Below are 24,741 nucleotides of genomic sequence, written 5' to 3'. Positions count from 1 at the left end.
ATATCAATTTTACTGAAGGCCAGTACAAATACAGGTCAAATACATATGTTTAAAAGAACTAAAAATATAAAATTGGATTAAAAACATAGCTAACAAAATCCCCCCTCTTGAAAAAAAACCCTAATGATAATAGTTGAAAAATGTGGTCGTCACAGGTGTTGAATTCATCCGAGGCCCAAAACATTAGTAATTCACCGGACAGAAAAGGCTTTTTATGCCACTGTATTTACCTAAGACAGGGACCATTATTTGTTCTGGGTAGTGGCGGATATGTGTGGACTGTCTTGAGGAAATTCAATTAAACTTGGTCGACTCGTCACATGTTTTGAATTCCTCCGAGATTCATGCCTCATTCATTTTTAGAAATGTGAGGTAGTCCACACTGTCGTGAGCTAGGCGAGTGCGCTTATTGGTCACGATCCCTCCTGCTGCACTGAATGTCCTTTCGGACAGGACACTGAATGAGGGGCAAGCCAATAGTTCCATGGCAAATTGTGCCAGCTCTGGCCACAGGTCAATCCTGCACACCCAGTAGTCCAGGGGTTCCTCACATCTCAGAGCGTCCACATCGGCCGTTAACCCGATGTAGTCAGACACCTGTCGGTCTAGGCATTCCCTGAGGCTGGATCCAGAGGGCGGCTGTCAATGGGTTGGTTGCAAGAATGATCTCATATCCGAAGTGACCAACATATCTTCAAACCGCCCTCTTCTTGCATGCGCTGTTCGATTGGTACCCGCAACTGTTTCTCTGTGAGTGGAAATTCCTCTGCCAGCGCCCACAAAAGCAGAATGCAGCATTTCTTGAAGCACGGCCTGGAAGTGCTGCATTCTGACAGCCCTCTGTGATGCTGGTTATATATCCGCCATTTTGTGTTTGTACCAGGGGTCTAAGTATGTTGCCACCCTGTACTGGTCCTTGCCCTTTATGATTTTTATACAGAGGTCCCTCTTCAAACACTGGAGCACGAAGGCCCCATTTGCACTAAACTGGAAGCGGTGTAGTGGCTTGGCTCCTGCTCATTATCCAGGATAATGTTGTCCTCGGTCTCCTCCCCCCAGCCATGGACAACACCAGGGATCCCAGAAAAGTTTAAAGCATGCTCTTCTCGCTCCTCCTCCTTCTCCGCCCCGGCACCATCATCCTCTGACTCCTCTTCAGACTCCTGTTGACTTGTCTCAGATGGAATAGCCCTCCCTGGGAATTCATCCAGCATTGCAACTTCCTCATCTTCCAGCTCCTGCTCATCAACGGCTTGATAAATGACACGACACAATGCACGCTCTAGAAAGAAGGCGTAAGGTACGATGTCACTGATGGCGCCCTGGCTGCGACTGACCAGTTTGGTGATCTCATCAAATAGGCGCAGAAGTCTGCATGCGTCGTGCATGAACAGCCACTGGCGCGGTGAAAAAAAAACAAGCTCCTCAGAACCTGTCCTGCCGCAGAGTTCATACAGGTAGTCGTTAACTGCATGTTTCTGCTGGAGCAGCCTATCAAGCATATACAAGGTGGAGTTCCAGTGTGTCGGGCAGTCACAAATCAGACGTCTGACGGGCAGGTGGTGTCGCCGCTGAACGTCAGGAAGGCAAACCATGGACGTATAAGATCTTCTAAAAAGGCCAGGCCACAAGATGTCCTGGACCCTGGGGTATTTGGCAAGGAACCGCTGCACGACTAAGTTCAGGATGTGTGCCATGCACGTGTGTCATTTTGCCATGTTTCATTGGCACCGTTGTCGCACACCACTTTATCAAATTGAGCGGGGTTAGCCACTGATCAGTCTGTGACCGCAAAGCTGAAAGGAGTGCAGGACCGGTGTGGCTCTTGGCTTCCAGGCACAACAGCCTCAGAACAGCATGGCAACGTCTCACCTGGCACGTTAAAAAGGTTCTGGGGAGCTTGGGGGGCGCAGAAGAAGAGGCGGTAGCAATGGAAAAGGAGGAGTCAGCCGAGGAGAAGACTGAGGATGGAGTAGGAGGAGGAGAAGAAGAGATAGGCCTGTATGCAATCCGTGGCGGTAGCACCAAATCCACACAGGTGCCACGGGTTGCATGCTTGATGGCCGTCAGAAGGTTCACGCAGTGGGCAGTAAAAGTTATGTACCTTCCCTGTCCATGTTTGCTAGACCATGTGTCTGTGGTTAGATGTATCTTGGCACTGACACTGTGTGCCAGAGATACATTCACTTGCCGCAGAACTTGACTATATAGCTCTGGGATGCCCTTCTGGGAAAAATATTTCCTTCCGGGGACCTTCCATTGCGGTGTGCCAATGGCCACAAATTTTCTAAAGGCCTCCGAGTCCACCAGTTTATATGGCATTAGTTGGCGGGCTAGCAGTTCCGACAAGCCAGTGGTCAGCAGTTGGGCAAGAGGGTTTTCCGGCGTCATAACCTTTTTACGCTCGAACATTTGGGCCACGAAAGCCTGCCTTTTGCCAGATGAACGCGGCGATGGCATGGTGGAATGTGGAGTGGAGGACAAATGGGAGGAGAAGGAGAAGAAGCAGGACGTGGAGTGCCGGGAGTGTGGCTTTGTGGGTTATGACGGTGTTGCTCCCACTGGGCTCGGTGATGGGAGGCCAGGTGCCTTCTTAAGGCGGCCGGCCCTAGGTGAGTGTTCGGCTTACCGCGAATTATGCGTTGGCAGCACAGGCTGCAGATGGCAACACTTTTGTTAGCAGTGGACACGTTAAAAAAAGCCCACACTGCGGAGTCATATGCCGGCGTCCTGGAAGCGCCAGATGTGACCGTGCATGGTGGATGGCTCGTTCCAGATACATTAGCAGTCTGCTTTTTGCCTCCTGTGCACTGTAAGTTCTGCCTGCTTCTCCTCCTTCTCCTCCCTATCTGCTGCTCTGTCTCACCCTCTGAACTCCCCTTTTCTTCCTCTCTTGTGGGCACCCACGTGACATCCATCGACACGTCATCATCATCGCCTTCACCACCACTGACATTAGAGATTTCGTAGTAGGCAGCAACAGCGGGGACCGCCCTTTTTGGACTGATCTTGGTACTGTCGTCAGACTGCTGGGTGGCAACCGTTGCTACCTCCTCTTCTTGATCCGATGCCAAGAATGTCTGCGCATCAGTATGGTCTTGGAATAGATGGGAAAATAATTCCTCTGACTCAAGCGGAGGGGATATGGTGGTGGTGGTGGTGTCTTTGGGGGTGCACACAGCAGAGAGTAAAGAGGGTTCAGATAGAGAGGATGAGGAGGGTGCAGAAGTGGAAGGCTGAGTGAGCCACTCAACCAACTCTGGTGCGTCCTTTGACACACGCACCTTCTCCAACTTCCCACTTAGGCTCCAGCCTGGTGCACATGCCCAACCCCTAACACCCCTGTGGAAAGGCCTGCCTCTTCCTCTGCCTGCCATTTTCAAAATGACCTGTGACAAAAGTCCCTATAGAAGAGCAGCATTTGTGGAAGAAGGTATATACCACCCCTGCCTCAATCACTTTTTTTGGGGGGCAACTGGTATATCACTCTGTGTAGCTGAGGTAATGCAGCAAAACCGCAAACAAATGCTGCACTACCCAAATGCACTACATAGAAAGTATATTATTGATATATAACACCCCTGCTTCAATCATTTTTTTGGGGGGGCAACTGGTATATCACACCAGTTGAAATAATTTGTTCCAATAGCGTTTGTTACTCTGTGTAGCTGCAGTATCGCAGCAGACCCGCACACAACTGCTGCACAATACAAATGCGCAATAATATACTTTCTATGTTTGAAAGTATATCATAAGTATATCACACCTATACCAGTCCTTAACAGGACTTTTGTGGCCCTAATAGCTAGCGTTTGGTGTCCCTAACAGCCTGTCCCTGCTTCACACAGCAACCTCTCCCTACACTGGCAAAAGACTGAATATAAAATGGCGTCCAGATCGGGTTTATTTATAAGGTAGGGGGTGTCCATGTGCTGAAATGTCTCAATTGGCTGTCCTGTCCCACCTGATGGATGTGTCATGGGTCAAAGTTCTTCACAATGTAAAAGAATATGGCACCAGCGGACATCGCCATATATTCTTCAGTTCGGTGAACCACGAACTAGCAAAGTTCGCCGCGAAACGACCGCCGGGCGAACTGCAAGGCCATCTGTGGCAGTAAATATACCCAGAAATAGAGACAAAATGCCACTTAAGCTGGAAAAGTAAAGATTGCAGACTCTAAGAAAAGGATTCAGCCTCGTCGTTCATTCACAGCCTTGGGAATTACATATCCTCATTGTAAAGACTGCATTGGATGTGTATGGTGCTTGTGTGAACCACCTACAAAATAGCCTCAGAAAAGTATAGTGGATTTGTTGCACCCTGCCTCCATATAATTGGACCATACCTCATTACCATTAGCATCGTTATATAAGGCCCCAAGGAGCATGAGTAGAGCAGCCTCCATGACAACTGCCATCTGTACTACTCCTTCTTTCCTCTCCACCCTTCCTACTGGGCTGCTGCACTATTACTTGGAGGTATTGTTTAGTGGTATTGGAAGGTCATGTAAGTTGGTATTTTTTTAAACCTTAAATGGCAATATTATTCACCAAAAAGTCCAATCAGATAATCCCAACAGACGTACTTGATTTTGCGTTGTATTCTTTATTCAATCATCCAAAAATATCCATTAAGAGGAAGTGGTTCGGCTCATTCAGCCTTTCTCAACCATATAATATTGAATGGCACTAGATAACATTTTATAAGTAACAGACCAAATCACGTGTTTTCGACATCATTAATTGATTAATTAATTAAAAACCTGGATGGAGTATTTCTTCTCGCATAAATTCTCATTTCATGACAAAACAAAGTATCTCAATTGATTCACACAGTGTTGCCGTCTGCAAGAGAATATACTCCATATTATAAAAAAAAAATTAAAACTTAAAAAAAACATAATCTCATAATCCCTATTTAGGTCTCTGGGTTGCAGTGTGTCCAACGTGTGAATCCAAAATGCCTCCTTTCTGAGTAGTAATTTTTAATGTCTTCTCCCCTTCGTGGAGGATGGACTTGCTCTATTACCTGCTATCTCAACTGTGAAATAGAGTGTCTGCAGTCGTGAAAATTAAAGGGTATCGGTAACAATAGATTCTTCTTGCGTATCATAGACTTATTTTTGCAAATGCTATCTTTGATAGTCTACATGGTTTCTCCTATATATATCAAGCCACAAGGGCATTTCATTAGATATATCACGTTTGCAGTATCCCACGTGTAATGACCTCTAATTTTAAAAGGTTTTCCAGTATGTGGATGGCCAAAAAATTAGCCTTTTAACACATTATTGCACTGCATACAGTGGAGGCAAGGAAATGATCCAGTTTTCTGTTGTGTCAGGGTTTTCAGTATCTGTTTTCCTCTCATACTCCCTATATCTGCGCACACTAGATGATCTCTCAAATTAGAGTTACGTTTATTGAAGATCAGAGGTGGGTTGCTAAACTCCACCACTTTTGGATATGACTTCTTCGATATGTGCCAATGTTTGCGAATAATGTTACCAAAACGATGGCTAAAGGGATGGTATTTATGTATAAATGCTATACGATCTCCTGCGTTACTACGAGTCGGCTGAAGACCCGTCCCATCCCTAGCTTCTGTCAATAATCTCCTGGGGTAACCCCTGTCTAAGAATCTAGATGTCATTTCATCCATCCTCTGTTGTTGTATCTCGGGGTCTGTCACTATCTTTTTCACCCTCATAAATTTGGATTTAGGTATAGCTTTCTTCAAAGCCGGTGGATGGGCACTCTGGTAGTGTAAAATGCTATTCCTATCAGTTGCCTTCCTATAGAGATCTGTATAGAGATATCCCTCCTCATGTTTCATCACTGCTGTATCAAGAAAGCACACCGAGTCCTGATCATATGTCAATGTGAATTTTAACTCCTCCCAGATACCATTTAGGTGTTCAAAGAAAAGGAAAAATGAAGAGGGACTCGAGTGGCATATGCAAAAGATGTCATCAATAAATCTTTTCCAAGTGAGTGCAAACTTTTGAAATAACTCATGTGGATAAATATACTGTTCCTCAAAAGATGACATGAATGCATTTGCATAGGGCGAGGCCACATTCGAGCCCATTGCCGAACCCCGTCGCTGCAGATAAAAAGTGTCTTCAGACAAAAAGTAATTCTCATATAGAATTAATCGCAATGAATCCAAGAAAAATTCTTGTTGTCTACATGAATAATGACTTGACTGTAGCATAACTGATGTAGCACTTATACCCTTAGTATGTTCTATCACGGTGTAAAGACTGACTACGTCAATAGTCACCAGCCAGCAATCTCTAGGAATCACTTTCAACTCTTGTATGGTCTTTAAAAAGTGAGTAGTATCAAGTAGAAACGATTCAGTGTTTCTCACCAATGGTGTCAGTATTTTCTCAAGAACCATCGCCAAGGGGAACAAAACTGAGTTGACGGAAGCCACAATTGGCCGACCTGGTGGGTTATCTAGAGTTTTATGTACGTTCGGCAGTACATAAAATACTGGCGTCATTGGTAATTTTTTATCAATAATTCCCTGGTCTGCGTTGTAATTCAATATCTGATAAGTACTGGTATCAGACAACTGTCGTTCAATCTCCTGCATGTATCAAGTTTTGTCCATAATGACAATCAAACCCCCCTTGTCGGCGGGTTTAATTTTCAAGGTATCGTCCTTCATCAGATCACAAATCGCTTGTTTCTCTTGAGCTGAAATATTCGGAGTCATTTGCAATTCTCCTCTTTTGATAATGTCCATTGTGTTGACAGACTATATCTTTCACCTTTGGGGACGTCTCCCCTACATACACCAAGCCACATGGGCATTTAATGAGGTACACAACCTAATTTGAGTCGCAGGTGAAGAATCCTCTAATTTCGATCATTTTCCCTGTATGTTGGTAAATTATGGCAGAACCTTTGTATACGTTCGAGCATACGGGGAAAACGATCAAAATTAGAGGATTCTTCACCTGCGACTCAAATTATGTTTTGTACCTCATTAAATGCCCATGTGGCTTGGCGTACGTAGGGGAGACCTCCCAAAAGGTGAAAGATATAATCTGTCAACACAAATCTACCATTAGATGGCAAAACCTGCTTTTGCCAATCCCTTACCATTTTCATGAAGCCAGACATTCCATAGCCCAACTGAAATTTCAGATTATCGAACAAGTTCCACCCCCGAGGAGGGGAGGCAATAGAATTAAAATACTCAAACTCAGGGAGGCATATTGGATACATACTTTACAAACTCTTACTCCCAAAGACATGAATAAGGAGTACGAGGTACAAAATCTTCTTTAATTGTTCATTTGTTCACGTTCTGATACATTCTTGATACATCTATTTGTTATAGTTTGGACTGTTGATTATATTTGTACATTACTGACATATCTTTTTTTAATTTTAGGTCCCCTGATCTCCTTTTGGGACTACGTGCCGCACAAGGGTATCCTTTTAATTGTATTCTTGTCACATCCGCTATTCATTTCATCCTATCTTTCTTTTTATTCTTTCTAGTCTTTTACTTGCAATTGTCTGGTTCCTTTCCCTTTGTCTTACAGCTTTTCTGCTACTATTGTTTCTCTTTTCATTTCCCCTCTCTGACAATCTACCTGCGTGCCCTGTTGTTTAGACATAGTTTGCGCTCCACGGCCGGATACATTTCCGGCTTGTGGAACGCAACTTCCGGTCCCGATGCTTTCCACTGCCCGGCCAACTTCCGGTCCGTGGTACGCACGGTGTCCTGCATGCGCTCCAGGACAGTGCCTACCCTGGAATGCTTTTTCAAAATCCCTAAAATATAGCCTGGGCTGGGCGGGCAACAGCACACACCATGCGTTTATGCACCTTTTCCTCCAGGTGTGCTTCTTCCTTGATACCTACTGTAGCACAGGTAAGCCCTATATAGGGGATTATGGCCATTACATATGATTGCAATCTTAAATTGTTTAGTCCATAATATGATCTATAGGGCAGCTATATTTAACTATTTTAGCCTAATCTGATTGATGGTATCTATGAAATATTTTCACGCAAATTTGATCTATGTGCCTTGTGGATCAGGACACCATTTTCTATATTCAGCCTCATCTTTGATTACATGATTTTGTCTGTAATTTTACCTTAATCCCTAATCAGATGCACCTGAAAATGTAACCACTGTCTAAATCCCTTTTGGTATTGTTGGACCACAATGCCTCAATGCTATTTAGCAGAACATTTTTTGCAATCATTAAGTCATAATTAGTATAATTTGTATTTAGTGTAACATATGTGATAACCATGAATATAGTCTTCTATGACATACACAACATCCTTCTGTGTGACATCAGCCATTGTATCGTCATTCATGTCTAGTTCTTTGTATGATTGTATTTGTTTCATTGCACTTTCAGTGTCTGAGGAAGGCCTGCGTGCCGAAAATGTTAAAACACGTACTGACGCATTATTCTTATGTACTCATCATTAAAGCACCTTTAGTTCAACACAAACTAACTAACTAACTGTGATTTGTTATTAATTACAACTGGGTTGGGAACCCTATACACAGCGAATATCAAGCAGTGTGCGACAAAACTTTGAGAACCTGTGTACAAGAGGGTCATCACATCTTGTCACACATTACATGTCTATGATGGATAAAAATGTTAACATTAAATTTATTACAGATACATTTATTCACATGTTCGAGTCAATATTATGCAGAGATATTAATTAGAAATGACCAAATCTGATTGTTGATTCCCTATATTTAGGAAAGTCATAACCAGGAGTGGACCTACACAGGGATATAATATAATAAAGAGATTTGTACCTTGTACCAATGGGCGTCATAGCCAGCGGGTCTCCGTCTGGTTTCAATAATGCAGGACGGAAAAAAAAGTCCTGTTGACAGGACTTTGTTTCCGTCCTGCATAACCAAAACCAGATGGATCTGTTATGCTTGCCCATAGACTTCTATTATGATGGATCAAAACGGAATGCTTCTTAACGGCTTCCATTTTGATTTCCGTCTTATGGATTGAGTTATTTTCCGTTATAACCATGTTATAATGTAAAACAATAATGGAATGCATAACGCTGATGTGAACCCGGCCTTAATTAAATTAATTCCCTCCCAATTTTTTTATTTATTTGTGACCGTGTGGAAACTGAATGTACATAAATGGACAATTGAGGCTGGATGCTCAATTTCATCTTAATACATACAGTTATATTGCTGCCACGCCTTGGGTATTGCTGCAGTAATCATGTATATTCTGCTTATTTAAATTGAACCTCCCCATGTATCAAAAAATAATTTACAGTGTAACCGTGTGGAAACTGAATATGTATAAACGGACTATTGATACTTGAGGCTCAATTTTACTTTTATACACACAGGTTGATTGCTGCCACACCTTGGGTATTGCTGCAGTAATCATGTATATATGCTGCTTAATTAAATTAACCCCCCCCCCCCCAAAAAAAATAATAATAATAATAATAATAATAATTATAATAATAAAATTGAAACTATTTGGAAATTAAATAACTGTAGAAATTGAGTTCATGAGAAGACATGAAGTACAGGGAATGGATAGGACAGACTGTAGTATACACGGGCTGTTGGTCAACAGCCACATCTCCACCCTCCTCTCTGTACTTCATGTCTCCTCATGATCTCCATTCCTACAGAGATTCAGCTGAAGATCATATTAACCTATATTCAGGATCAAAAACCCCATATTAGCCCTGCTACCCTTGACAGCCGCATGCAGAGACAAAGCACATGTCTGTGCATGTGTGTGGGGAAGGGTGGGTTGTTGGCATACCTATTTTAAGCACTGCTAGGCAGAATTGGAAGAATTGCACAATATAGCGGACTACAGCCACACAGCGCCGCATGAAACTAATGAATTAAGAAACAATAGGGAAAGTTAGCACAGCTTCAATCTCTAGATCTTAGAGTGGAGTGGGAATGGGTAAAAGTGATTGAGTGTGAATAATTTAAATGAATGTAAAAGGATGTAGGTGATACTAGGCAGATTTACAGGGGCAGTAGCTCTAACTGACACATAATACCTACTATCCCATCCTGAAGAGCAACAGACTTTATATCCAAGCCACTACCACTCGATACATTGTTGCCCACAATACGCTAGGACTGGTAGTGATCTAATTAAACCTCCTATGTAGGGATGAACGAACACCCCGAAGTTCGGGTTCGGCCGAACTTCGGCTCAAAGTTCGTGTTTGGGACCCGAACTTGACCCCGAACCCCATTGAAGTCAATTGGGACCTGAACTCTGGGGCACTAAAATGCCTGTAAAATAGACATAGTAAGGGCTAGAGGGCTGCAAAAGAAAGCAAAATGGGGTAAGAGCAGGACAATTGCCCAAACAAATGTGTATAGCGAAATGACTTAAAATAACATAGAATAGAAAAAGATAAAATAAATAAATCTTGAACTAGGAGGCAGAGGTCAAAGTGGAGTAGGAGGTCGAGGAGGCATGGACATGGAGCTGTAGGTGGAAGTGGCGGTGGAGGAGGAGGAGGTAGCCAACACTGTTTTCGGAAGACCCCAAAATTGGGAAATAGAAAAGAGAATGCAAGAAAGTGCGCTGGAGTATAACAATGGCTAGATGCGGCTGATATACTTGTCTACTCAGTACAAGGTATGGACAAATCCTGTGGGATCCATGCCTGGTTAATTTTAATGAACGTGATCTTGTCCACATTGGAAGCTGCGCTTGTCTGTGATCACCCCCCGCCGTGCTAAACACACGATCGGACAATACACTGGCCGCAGGGCAGGCCAGCACCTCCAAGGTGTAAAGGGCAAGCCCAGGCCATGTACCCAATTTGGAGACCCAAAATTTAAATGGGGAAGACTCATCAGTCAGTACGTGTAGGCGTGTGCAAGCATACTGTTCCACCATATTGCTGAAATGCTGACTCCTGCTAAGACGTTCCGTATCAGCTGGTGGTGCTGGTTGTTGTGGCGTGTTGACAAAACTTTTTCACATTTTGGCCATGCTAACCCTCCCTTCTGAGGTGCTGGTGGTGTCCCAGCTGCGTTGGCAACTTCTTCCTCCTCCTCTGCCTTCGCCTTGTGCTTCCACTGCGCCCCCGCTGTCAGGTAGTAATTCCATCAGCAGTGCGTCTACCAGTGTGCGCTTGTACTCGCGCATCTTCCTATCACGCTCCAGTGACAGAATTAAGGATGGCACATTGTCCTTGTAGTGGGGATCCAGCAGGGTGGCCACCCAGTAATCAGCACTGGTTAGAATGAGGGCAACTCGGCAGTAATTGCGTAGGCACTGCAGCATGTAGTCGCTCATGTGTGCCAGACTGCCCAGAGGCAACAACAAGCTGTCCTCTGTGGGAGGTGTATCGTCTGTGTCCTCTATATCCCCCCAGCCATGCTCCAGTGATGCCCATGAACTGCTTTGGGTGCCCCCTGCTGTGAACACGGTTCCTCCTCCTCCTCCTCATTCTCCAGAACTGTGCCCTGGCTGGACAGTTGTGTACCTGGCCTCTGTTGGTGCAGGAACTCACCCTCCGAGCCACTTGTGAATGACTGGCCTTATAACAGTGGAAATGATCCCTCTTCCTCCTCCTCTTCCTCCTGTGCCACATCTTCTTCCATAATCACCCAAAGTCTTTTTTCAAGGAGACATAGAAGTAGTATAGTAACGCTGAGGACGGCATCATCGGTAGTGTTGATCGATCACCAAAGTGCTCTGGTGCTTGGGTGCTCTGGCCGAACACATCGGAAGTTAATGGGAGAACCCAAGCATTAAACCAGGCACTCCCTGCTCTGAAGAGGGGAGGGTGCCTGGTTCATAGGAAAAGGTCAGAAATTGATGGAAACACAAACGAACAGCATGGGGAGGATGTCTGGATGCATCTTGGACTCCCAGGTCGCTGCTGGGAACGATGTTGTCCGAGTAGTACGCCACTTTTACAGACTGCCAATATTACGCACAAAACCAAAGAAAAAAAATTGATTTTTTTGTTAGGAAACATTTTTTCCTGTATATTTATTATAAAATAAATATACAAGGAAGAGGCACTCCGATACAACCTGTATATCACAAAAAGGACGGCCTCATTCACATTGTGGTACAATTGTTCATGTAGTGGGACTCCTACACTCATGAAGCCTATGCACTAAGTGAAAGGGCTGCTAAAAATTACAAGGAACCGGCACTAGAATACACCCTTTGTTACACATAAAGGAGGGCATCATACACAGCCTTGAAAAATTATGATTGATGGCCTGCTAAAGAGCCTCAAAAACATTTGGAGCAAGGGCCTGCTGATCTAACCATCTAAAACATTATCGGTGAGGGCCTGCTGCAGCTTTGGTGACTCTAGAAAAGTTGGGTCCGATCGCACGTCCCCGTGGCGGCGACGATCCATTCGGATGTCTGGCCTATCAACTTTCAATGTTATTGTCAGCTCAAATCATGGTGACTACGGGTAACAGGGAATCAAGGTTCGATTCCGGAGAGGGAGCCTGAGAAACGGCTACGGCTACCACATCCAAGCAAGGCATCGTGTGCGCAAATTACCTATTAGGTATAATTAGGTGAGGGCCTGCAGGTGAGCTGACCCTGTAAAAGATTTTAGGTGCGGGCCTGTCGGTGAGCGGACCCTCTAAAAAATTATATGCGAGGGCCTGCTGGTGAGCTGACTCTGTAAAACATTATATGCGAGGGCCTGCTGTTGAGCTGACCCTGTAAAACATTATATGCGAAGGCCTGCTGGTGAGCTGACCCTCTAAAAAATTATATGCGAGGGCATTCAGGTGAGCTGACCCTGTAAAAGATTGTAGGTGAAGGCCTGCTGGTGAGCTGACCCTGTAAATAATTATATGCGAGGGCCTGCTGGTGAGCTGACCCTCTAAAAAATTATATGCGAGGGCCTTCAGGTGAGCTGACCCTGTAAAAGATTGTAGGTGAAGGCCTGCTGGTGAGCTGACCCTGTAAAAAATTATATGCGAGGTCCTGCTGGTGAGCTGACCCTCTAAAAAAATTATATACGAGGGCCTGCAGCTGAGCTGACCCTGTAAAACATTATATGCAAGGGCCTGCTGGTGAGCTGACCCTATAAAAAATTATATGCGAGGGCCTTCAGGTGAGCTGACCCTGTAAAAGATTGTAGGTGAAGGCCTGCTGGTGAGCTGACCATGTAAAAAAATTATATTCGAGGGCCTGCTGGTGAGCTGACCTTGTAAAACATTATATGTGAGGGCCTGCTGGTGAGCTGACCCTCTGAAAAAATTATATACAAGGGCCTGCAGCTGAGCTGACCCTGTAAAACATTATATGCAAAGGGCATATATGCGAGGGTATAATACGCAACTAATAATCATATTGATATGATGGAAGAGGAGAAGGAGGATGAGAAAAGGAAGATTCAACCATATACCCTGTTTGTGGTGGAAGGGGTGCATGGGAATACAGTGTATTCAGTACATTATAAACAGCACATTTAAAGTGCCTTTATGTTCATCAGCTTTCCTCTGGTGGAGTCGAGAAGTCATGGTCAATCCAGGCCTTGTCAACTCTGAACAGATAGAATTAAAATTCCATGGGTACTACCCTCTGTAGCGGAGGGAACCGTCTCCTGCTCCTCCTCCTCCTCTTCATAGTCCAATTCGCACTGAGAAGATGAACTGAGGGTGGTCTGGCTATCACCCTTTGTAATGTCTTCCCCCATTTCCACCTCTTCCACATGCAAAGAGTTGTCCTTAATTGTGAGCAGTGAGCGTTTGAGTAGACACAGAAGTGGAATGGTTACGCTGATAATAGCGTTATCGCCGCTTACCATCTGTGTTGATTCCTCAAAGTTTCTTAAAACCTCACAGAGTTCAGACATCCATGCCCACTCCTCGCTTGTGAATAGCGGAAGCTGACTGGAAAGGCGACGACCATGTTGCAGCTGGTATTTCACTACTGCCCTCTGCTGCTCACAAAGCCTGGCCAACATGTGGAACGTCGAGTTCCAGTGCATGCTCACGTGGCACAACAGCTGGTGAGCTGGCAATTTCAAGCGCTGCTGCAGCGTTGACCGACCGGCTGAAGCTGCAGATGTGGCACACAAGCGGCGCACCTTCACCAGTAGCTCAGGCAAACTGGGGTAGGTTTTGAGAAACCGCTGAACCACTAATTTTAACACATGGGCTAGTCATGGTATGTGTCTGAGCTTGCTGAGCTCAAAAGCTGACACCAAGTTACGGCCATTTTCAGACACAACCATGCCTGGTTCTAGGTTGAGTGGCGAGAGCCACCGCTCAGTCTGGTCTCTTATCCCCTGCCACAGCTCTGCGGCGGTGTGCTGTTTGTCCCCTAAGCATATCAGCTTTAGCACGGCCTGTTGCCCCTTCCCCACTGCAGTGCTACACTGCTTCCAGCTACCGACTGATGACTGGTGCTGCACGCAAATAATTTGGAGGTGGAAGTGGAGGAGGAGGTGAAGTGGGTGTTGGAGCCACTAACGTAGGTGCTGACGGAAACCCTGATCGACGTAGGGCCCGCAATCCTTGGCGTCGGTAGCACCTGTGCCATCCCAGGATACGACTCGCTCCCGGCCTCCACATCATTTACCAAGTTTGCCGTCAAGGAAATGTAGCATCCCTGGCCGAATGCACTTGTCCATGTGTCCATGGTTAAGTGGACCTTCGCAGTAACTGAGTTTGTCAGGGCACGTGTGATGTTACGGGACACATGTTGGTGAAAGGCGGGCAAGGCACACCTTGAAAAATAGTGGCGGCTGGGGATTGCATAATGCGGGACGACCGCCAACATCAGGCTGCGGAAGGCCTCAGTATCCACAAGCCTAAATGGCAAAATTTCCAGGGCCAGTAATTTGGAAAGCTGCACATTTAGTGCTATGGCCTGTGGGTGGGTGGCTGGGTATTTTTGCTTGCGTTCAAATGCCTGGGGTAAGGACATTTGTACGCTGCGCTGGGACACAGAAGTGGATGTGGTCGCTGAAGGTGCTTGCGATGGTCTAGGTGCAGGGCCTGCGTCTTGGACAGGGGATTGGCCGGCACGTAACACAGGAGAAGAGGAGACAGTGGGGTAACCCGCAGACACATATTGTGGACCCAGGTGTTTAGCCCACCAATTACGGTGCTTAGATGCCATGTGGCGGATCATGCTGGTGGTGGGGAGGTTGCTAGTGTTCATGCCCCTGCTTATTTTTGTATGGCACAGGTTGCAAATTACAATTCTTTTGTCGTCCACACTTTCCTCAAAAAAACGCCAGACTGCGGAACACCTACCCCTAGGCAGGGGAGATTTCTGCAAGGTTGTGCTCCGGGGAACAGTTGCGGGCCTGTTTGGTGTGGCCCACCTTCTCCCTTTTGCCACCCCACTTCCTCTTCCAGCCTGTTGCGGTGCAGAAGATTCCCCCCCCTCTGTACTGCTGTCCTCGCTCGGCTTTCCACCTTCCCAGGTTGGGTCAGTGACTTTATCGGCCACCACCTCCTCATCCACCTGACATGTTGACCTAACCACTACCTCAGTGATTGACAACTGTGTCTAATTCTGTTCATCAACCTCTTGAGACAGTAATTGTCATTGACTTATTGGCAACTGTGTCTCATCATCATCCACCTCATTAAACAGTAATTGCTGTTCCCCATCAACATCTTCTTGTGATTGTGGATGCTCAAGAGTTTGGGAATCAAGGCACAAGATCTGTCCCTCTTCAAGCGTTCTTGGCGAGATGGCCAAATCAAAGAATGGCGCTGAAAAGAGCTCCTCGGAATATCCGAGTGCGGGATCACTTGTTTTCCCAGACTCTCCATGGTGGGAGGAAGGAGAATCAGGGTGAGGATTGGGTTGAGCAGACTCTTGGCTACTGAGACTGGATTTGGTGGAAGACAGGGTGGTGCTAAAGCGACTGGAATCATTATCTGCTGCAATCCAACCGACCACCTGGTTACACTGGTCTGACTTCAAAGTAGTGTCCTGCGCCGCCCTGCAAACTGGGACCTGAAGCTAGGTATCGTAAATGATTTTTTTACTTGTGCTCTGGCAGCAGGCACAGTTTAACTGCGCCCAGGGCCACGGCCTCTGCGTGCACTATCAGAATCACGGCCACTGCCACGTCCCTTACTGCGTGCCTTCTTCATATTAAATGTTTTATATGGTTGAAAGTCTGTCACACGTACAGTAGCGTAGGATTTGGAAGTGTATGCACAAACACATTTAAAAAGGTATTTTGGATGTGGAAACATCACACAGGAGATATCCCGCAGATAATGTCAATGCTGTCACCAGCGGCTAATGAAAAATTACAGGGAATGTCAAAGGTGTTATACAGGAGAGGTACCACCGGTAATGTCACTGTCCACAGCGTCTATGCAAAAAAGTACACTGTATGTCACAGATAAATTTTTGAAGCGCACACGTTACACTGCAGATGTGGCCCTGGTAATGTAACTGTCAGAAGCGGACACCGTCTATGGAAAAAGTACACTGTATGTCACAGATACATTTTTGAAGCGCACACGTTACACTGCAGATGTGGCCCTGGTAATGTCACTGGCAGAATTGGACACTGTCTATTGACAAAGTACACTGTATGTCACAGATACATTTTTGAAGCGCACACGTTACACTGCAGATGTGGCCTTGGTCAGGTCACTGTCAGAATTGGACACCGTCTATTGACAAAGTACACTGTATGTCACAGAAACATTTTTGAAGTGCACATGTTACATGCAGATACGGCCCTGGTAATGTCACTGTCAGAAGCGGACACCATCTACAGAAGAAGTACACTGTATGTCACAGATACATTTTTGAAGTGCACATGTTACATGCAGATATGGCCCTGGTAATGTCACTGTCAGAAGCGGACACCATCTACAGAAGAAGTACACTGTATGTCACAGATACATTTTTGAAGCGCACACGTTACACTGCAGATGTGGCACTGGTAATGTCACTGTCAGAATTGGACACCGTCTATTGACAAAGTACACTGTATGTCACAGAAACATTTTTGAAGTGCACATGTTACATGCAGATACGGCCCTGGTAATGTCACTGTCAGAAGCGGACACCATCTACAGAAGAAGTACACTGTATGTCACAGATACATTTTTGAAACGCACACGTTACACTGCAGATGTGGCCCTGGTAATGTCACTGGCAGAATTGGACACTGTCTATTGACAAAGTACACTGTATGTCACAGATACATTTTTGAAGCGCACACGTTACACTGCAGATGAGGCCTTGGTCAGGTCACTGTCAGTAGCGGACGATGTCTATTGACAATATACACTGTATTTCACAGATAGATTTTTGAAGCGCACAAGTTACACTGCAGATGTGGCACTGGTAAGGTCACTGTCAGAAGCGGACACCGTCTATTGAAAAAGTACACTGTATGTCAAAGATGCATTTTTGAAGCGCACACGTTACACTGCAGATGTGGCACTGGTTATTTCACTGTAAGAAGCGGACACTCTCTATTGAAAAAGTACACTGTATGTCACAGATATTTTTTGGATGCGCACACTTTACACTGGAGATGTGGCGCAGCTAATGTCACTGTCCGCAGCAGACATCATCTACGGAAAAAGTACACTGTATGTCACAAATATTTTTTGGATGCGCACACTTTACACTGGAGATGTGGTGCAGCTAATGTCACTGTCCGCAGCAGACACCGTCTACAGAAAAAGTACACTGGATGTCACTGATTTTTTTTTGGATGTGCACACTTTACATAAGAGATGTGGCGCGGATAAATTAACTGTCTGCAGCGGACACGGGCTACGGAAAAAGTACACCGGATGTCACTCATATTTTAGGGATGCGCACACTTTACACAGGAGATGTGGGCCGGATAATTTAACTGTCCGCAACGGACACCGTCTACGGAAAAAGTACACTGGATGTCACAGATATTTTTTGTATGCGCACACTTTAAACAGGAGATGTGGCGCGGATAATTTAACTGTCCGCAGTAGAAAGAGAGAATCCAGCTTCTTGTGGAGTAAAAAATAGTTCTTTATTGGCTCATCATATAAAATCCACCAAAATCACACCTTTTTCCTGTGATTTTGGTGGATTTTATATGATGAGCCAATAAAGAACTATTTTTTACTCCACAAGAAGCTGGATTCTCTCTTTCTATTGGATATTCTATTAGGCCCAGTTCAGGCCTTTTTTCCGTGCTTCGTGGATTAAAGTCAGAGGTGAGAGCTGCAGCCATTTTTATATCATTGTTTTGAACTGTCCGCAGTGAACACCATCTACGAAAAAAGTACACTGGATGTCACTGATATTTTAGCAATACGCACACTTTTAAAAGGAGATGTGGCGCAAATAATTTAACTGTCCGCAGCGGACACCGTCTACAGAAAAAGTACGTACACTGGATGTCACTAATATTTTAGGGATGCGCGCACTTTAAACAGTAGATGTGGCGCGTATAATTTAACTGTCAGCAGCGGACACCATCTACAGACAAAGTACACTGGATGTCACTGATATTTTTTTGGATGTGCACACTTTACATAAGAGATGTGGCGCGGATAAATTAACTGTCTGCAGCGGACACGGGCTACGGAAAAAGTACACCGGATGTCACAGATATTTTAGGGATGCGCACACTTTAAACAGGAGATGTGGTGCGGATAATTTAACTGTCCGCAGTAGAAAGAGAGAATCCAGCTTCTTTATTAGTTCTTTATTGGCTCATCATATAAAATCCACCAAAATCACACCTTTTTCCTGATTTTGGTGGATTTTATATGATGAGCCAATAAAGAACTATTTTTTACTCCACAAGAAGCTGGATTCTCTCTTTCTATTGGATATTCTATTATGCCCAGTTCAGGCCTTTTTTCCGTGCTTCGTGGATTAAAGTCAGAGGTGAGAGCTGCAGCCATTTTTATATCATTGTTTTGAACTGTCCGCAGTGAACACCATCTACGAAAAAAGTACACTGGATGTCACTGATATTTTAGCGATTCGCACACTTTTAACAGGAGATGTGGCGCAAATAATTTAACTGTCCGCAGCGGACACCGTCTACAGAAAAAGTACGTACACTGGATGTCACTAATATTTTAGGGATGCGCGCACTTTAAACAGTAGATGTGGCGCGTATAATTTAACTGTCAGCAGCGGACACCATCTACAGACAAAGTACACTGGATGTCACTGATATTTTAGGGATGCAAACACTTTAAACAGTAGATGTGGCTCAGATAATTTAACTGTCCGCAGCGGACACCGTCTACGGAAAAAGTACACTGGATGTAACAGATATTTTTTGGATACGCACACTTTTAACTGGAGATGTGGCGCGAATAATTTACCTGTCTGCAGCGGACACCGTCTACGGAAAAAGTCCACTGGATTTCACTAATATTTTTGGGATGTGCACACTTTACACAGGAGATGTGGCACGGATAATTTAACTGTCCGCAGCGGACACTGTCTACGGAAAAAGTACACTGGATGTCAATGATATTTTAGGGATGCTCACTCTTTACACAGGAGATGTGGCGCAGATAATTTAACTGTCCGCAGCGGCCTATTAGACGCTATTTAGCTATTTTTCCAATAATACTCCCTACACTGTCTTTGCCTTCCTATGCTCAGCTCTCCCTGACTAAGACTAAGCCGAACACGAGTCATTGGGTGCTTTATAATACCCGATGACGTGTTTCAGCAAGGCCAATCACTGTAATGCTAGTAGCCAACATGGCTACGGCATTACAGTGCGTGCCAGTACCTCCCTGCACGTTTATTGGAATGCTCGCTTGTCACTTATCATTGGCACTGGCCATGTTAGTGGAGTACTGGCAACAGCGCAACACGATACACATGTCCCGCGTGGAGGTCCACTCGTGGTGAAGTGGTGCTGTTCCGCAGAGCGACTCACCCGTGCGTGCTGCAGCTGAAACTCCACTATCGCCTGCTACTGCTCTCATAGTCTCTACAGAATGTGCAAGGTGGAGTTCCACCTTGTGGGTATGTCACATGTGAGTAGAGATGGCCCGAATAGTTCGCCGGCGAATAGTTCCCGGCGAACATAGCTTGTTCGCGTTCGCCGCGGCGGGCGAATATATGCAATGTTCGGTCCGCCCCCTATACTTCATCACTGAGTAAACTTTGACCCTGTACCTCACAGTCAGCAGACACATTCCAGCCAATCAACAGCAGACCCTCCCTCCCAGACCCTCCCACCTCCCGGACAGCATCCATTTTAGATTCATTCAGAATCTGCATTCTCAGTGAGAGGAGGGACAGTGCTGCTGCTGCTGCTGATTCAATAGGGAAAGCGTTAGCTAGGGCATTGTTCTGTGTCCACAGACTCATCTGCTGTAAGGACAGCGTCCTGACAGCACCCCAAAAAGCCCTTTTCAGGGCTGGTACATCAGTCTGTTTTTTTTATTTTATTTTATATATATATATTGCAGTTGCCTGCCCGTGTGTAAGAGGCTGCAGGCTCAGTCACAGACAGTACTGTGTGCACACCATTCATACAGGGTGTGACAGAAAATACCTCGCAGATAAAAAAAAATTCGATTTAATATTTTTCTGTGATCTAATCCCATTTGCAAGCCCGTGTGTGTCAGGCCCACACAGACTGTATTGTGTCCGCTGGCTAGTGGCTAGACTTCCACTTATACTTTTACAGGGTGTCATTCACTCACAAATACCTCGCAGATAAAAAAAAATTATATTTAATATTTTTCTGTGATATAATCACAGTTGCAAGCCAGTGTGTGTCAGGCCCACACAGACTGTACTGTGCCCACTGCCCACCACTTATATAGGGTGGCACAGTACCTTGCACGCATAGTAACACTTATCTAATAAAAAATGACAGGCAGAGGCAGGCCAAGCCGCAGGGGCCGTCGTGTTCGTGGTGCTGTGATTTCCACTGGCCCTGGAATAATGCCCAGTGTTCAGAGGCCACGTACCCTGAACCCAAAAAATTCTGAGAAAATAGTTGACTAGCTTACACAGGACACCCAATCTTCAACAGCTTCTGCTAAGAACCTTGACGCACCATCCTCCTCCAGCTCAGCTTTGGTCACCTGCTCTCAAGGTACCACTCTCCCGACCGCCGCCACCACTACCACCACAGCCACCACAGCCACCACAGCCGCTTCACTTGATCCCTCAGAGGAGTAACAGGGATTAATCTGATGAGAATAGTACTACAGAAAATAGCACTCATATCGGGTGTGACGGTAAATTGCATGGCGCAGACGCAGTGACCGTGGTGCGGATTCAAACAAAGAGGAGGGAGCCAGCATTTTTTTAACCATCTCCCCGTTCGAAAAATCGATTTAATAAATTGACCCCAGATTGGGGACGTAACAGGGATTAAACTGATGAGAAGAGAGAACTACAGAAAATACCACTCATATCGGGTGGGGCAGTAAATTGCACGGCACAAACGCAGTGACCGTGGATTCAAACAAAGGGGAGGGAGCCAGCGTTTTTTTAACCATCTCCCCGTTCGAAAAATCAATTCAATTCACTTTTCGGGGACCCTTGGTGTTGTACGTGGCTGGGTGGAGGAAGAAACCTTCAATGACATCAACGGGACATGGCTAGCTTGGTATCCAACCTTGAACAAATGGGGAGTTTGCGGTTGGGCAAATGGACTGTTTGCGGTTGTTTGCGGTGCATTAAAAGGAGTTTGGTCTGTCAATATCTGTGAAGCGGGCGTAACCCTTACACTACCTGATCGATACAACATCATACCTGATCGTATACACACACTGGATGTTTTAAACCACATTGTTCAAAAAAAATTTGGATTGTTAGGTGATTTATGCCCTTTATGGATTAAAATCCAACTCTGCGTCAACTACATAATTTTCCATGGGAGTTTTGCCATGGATCCCCCTCCGGCATGCCATAATCCAGGTGTTAGTCCCCTTGAAACAACTTTTCCATCACTACTGTGGCTAGAAAGAGTCCCTGTGGGTTTTAAAATTCGCCTGCCTATTGAAGTCTATGGCGGTTCGCCCGTTCGCGAACATTTGCAGAAATTTGCGTTCGGCGTTCGCGAACGGAAAATTTTATGTTCGCGACATCACTACATGTGAGGCGGTGAACGGGAAGGCTGAAGTCACGCTGCAGCGCAGACAGGCGAGCAGCAGCAGGGTGACAATGCCAAAAGCGTGCAGAGAAGGCCCACATTTTCTGCAGTAGCTCTGACATATCGGGGTCATTTTTCAGGAACGTCTGCATCACCAACTTCAGCACATGCGCCAGGCAAGGGATGTGCGTCAAACTGGCTATGCCCAGAGCTGCTACGAGATTTTGCCCATTATCGCACACCACCAGGCCGTGGCACTAACCACTCATCGGTGTGTTGTTTCATGCCCGTCCACAGCTCCTGTTTCATGCCCGTCCACAGCTCCTGCTGTGTGGGGTTTTTCCCCAAACAGATGAGTTTCAAAACAGCCTACTGTCATTTCCCCCTGGCTGTGCTGAAGTTGGTGGTGAAGGTGTTATGCTGACCGGATGAAGAGGCAGTAGAGGAGGAAGTGGAGTAGGAGGAGGAGACAACAAGAGGCAAAGAGAAACGTCCTGCAATCCTCGGTGGCGGAAGGGCATGCGCCAAACTGCTATCCGCCTCAGGTCTAGCCACCACTGCATTTACCCAGTGTGCAGTTAGGGAGATATAACGTCCCAGCCCGTGCTTAATGGTCCACGTATCGGTGTTTATTTGGACCTTGCCAAAGATGGCGTTGCGCAGTGCACACTTAATTGTAGGTGCACACCTAAGGTGTCCATATTCAATGCTATTGATAAACTTCTCTCCTCTGCCCCACGCTCTCCTGGTTCGGCCGTAAAAACCTTCTTACTTCTATAATCCTACCTCATCATACATACCTTCAGCATATGTTGCCAATCCCAGTTCCCAAGTCCTATTATACCTCACTCAAACAAAAGTTCAGAGCGTTCATTTGGAACGGGAAAAAAGCGAGACTTTCCTATGCACTACTGTCCCACTCCCGGCAGACAGGTGGCATTGCTCTTCCAGACCCAGAGTTGTATGGTAAGGCAATTCTTCTGGCCAGAACCGTGGACTGGCTACGGAACTTCAGACACAAACCCTGGGTGGCTTTGGAACAAAGCATTATAGGCAGGCCTACATGAGCTCTCCTTTTAGGTCACCAAAATTTACCATACATTCCGCTCTCTGCTTACCCTATCATAAAAGCTACACTTGATGCCTGGAATTGGCTGGGCTCTTCCCATTGCTCTGTCCCATTCCCCTCCCCACTCCTCACGGTCAGAGATATTCTAGGCACCTCATCCCCAACCTTGCTCGACTCTTCTTCCAGAGGGGTTAGATCATCATCCCTCCCAATCACTTCTCTCCTCGAGTCACCAGGTAATTTAGTCAGTTTGGATGTCTTGCATGACTTGCTTAACCCCCACCCTTGCGACCTTACCTTAATCCCACACCTTAGATCCTTTGTCTTGAGGAACAACACCAGCGGTGAACTTCTTTGCCCCCTGGTTTGGCTTGAATCCCTAAAAATACATCCTAACCCCCCCAAAAAGCTAATCTCACAACTATATAACAAATTACGCTCTCCTCCTCTAACCATCAAACCAGCCATCATACGTTGTTGGGAAAAAGATACTGGGATAGAACTACCCTTCTCCTTGCTACCCAAACTTTTTAATTTGCCTCATAAATCTTCACATTGTGTTCGTATCCAGGAAAATGGTTATAAAATCCTAACCCAGTGGTATATTACCCCCGTTAGGTCCTCCCTTTTTTCTGGGGCTCCCTCGGACAGATGCTGGAGGTGCTTGAAGGAAAGAGGAGCCTCCCTCCATATTTGGTGGAACTGTCCTATAATAAACAAATGGTGGTCAGATATCTTCCAAACTAGTAACCAAATATGTTTGACCTCGGTAAGGATGTCCCCCTATGGCGCCCTGCTCTCCCACTTTTATGAGGGTGATTTCCTCCCCACCTCCTTACGTTTTCAACCAACTGCTGATTGCAGCTCGCCTCTTGATCCCTAAGTGTTGGCTCCAAACCTCCTTACCCTCTCTGGAGCAGTGGAAGCTTAAGATAGATCAGCTTTATCGCTTTGAGGAACTTTCCTCTTGGGAGTTACGCACACATCCATCCTTTATTAAACGCTGTGTCCTTTGGTCGAATTACAGGTTCCCCAGACCAGTATAATTGGCTTTAGACTTGGGAATGGCCGAGGGTCTGTTTTTGGCTTCCACTTTTTCATTAAGAGACGTTCCAATGTCTCTCTTCCGAACATTTACGAGATTCAGAGGCTGGTCTTTTCCATTTTCATTCTTAATGCCCTCTACCCTCTCCCACCACAGTGATGCCTGGTTTGTCAACCGCTGTCCCTCTAAAGGGCTGTCTAGGCTTTAGAATCATTATCTGGCCTCCTTCTTAATAGCTTTTAATTGCTCTTGGTCCTACTATGTCACTACCTCATACTCATACTTATTTGGTGATTTATTCTCATCAGTATCTTGTACCATGTTACACCTTATATGTGACTTGTAACTTTGTTTTATTGAAAATGAAAATAAATAATAAAAAAAAAGCTTGTCAATTTACTGCCCTGCAGCCTTTCAACAAGCTTTATTAAATGCCCGAACACCAAACTTTTCCGGCAAAGTTTGGGTTCGGGTCCGGGTACCCGAACTCGCAAAGTTCGGTAAGAAACCGAACTTTACAGTTTGGGTTCGCTCAA

This window comes from Bufo bufo, chromosome 4, assembly GCF_905171765.1.
Source record: "Bufo bufo chromosome 4, aBufBuf1.1, whole genome shotgun sequence".
Taxonomy (NCBI): Eukaryota; Metazoa; Chordata; class Amphibia; order Anura; family Bufonidae; genus Bufo; species Bufo bufo.
Note: the sequence above shows the minus strand (reverse complement) of the source record.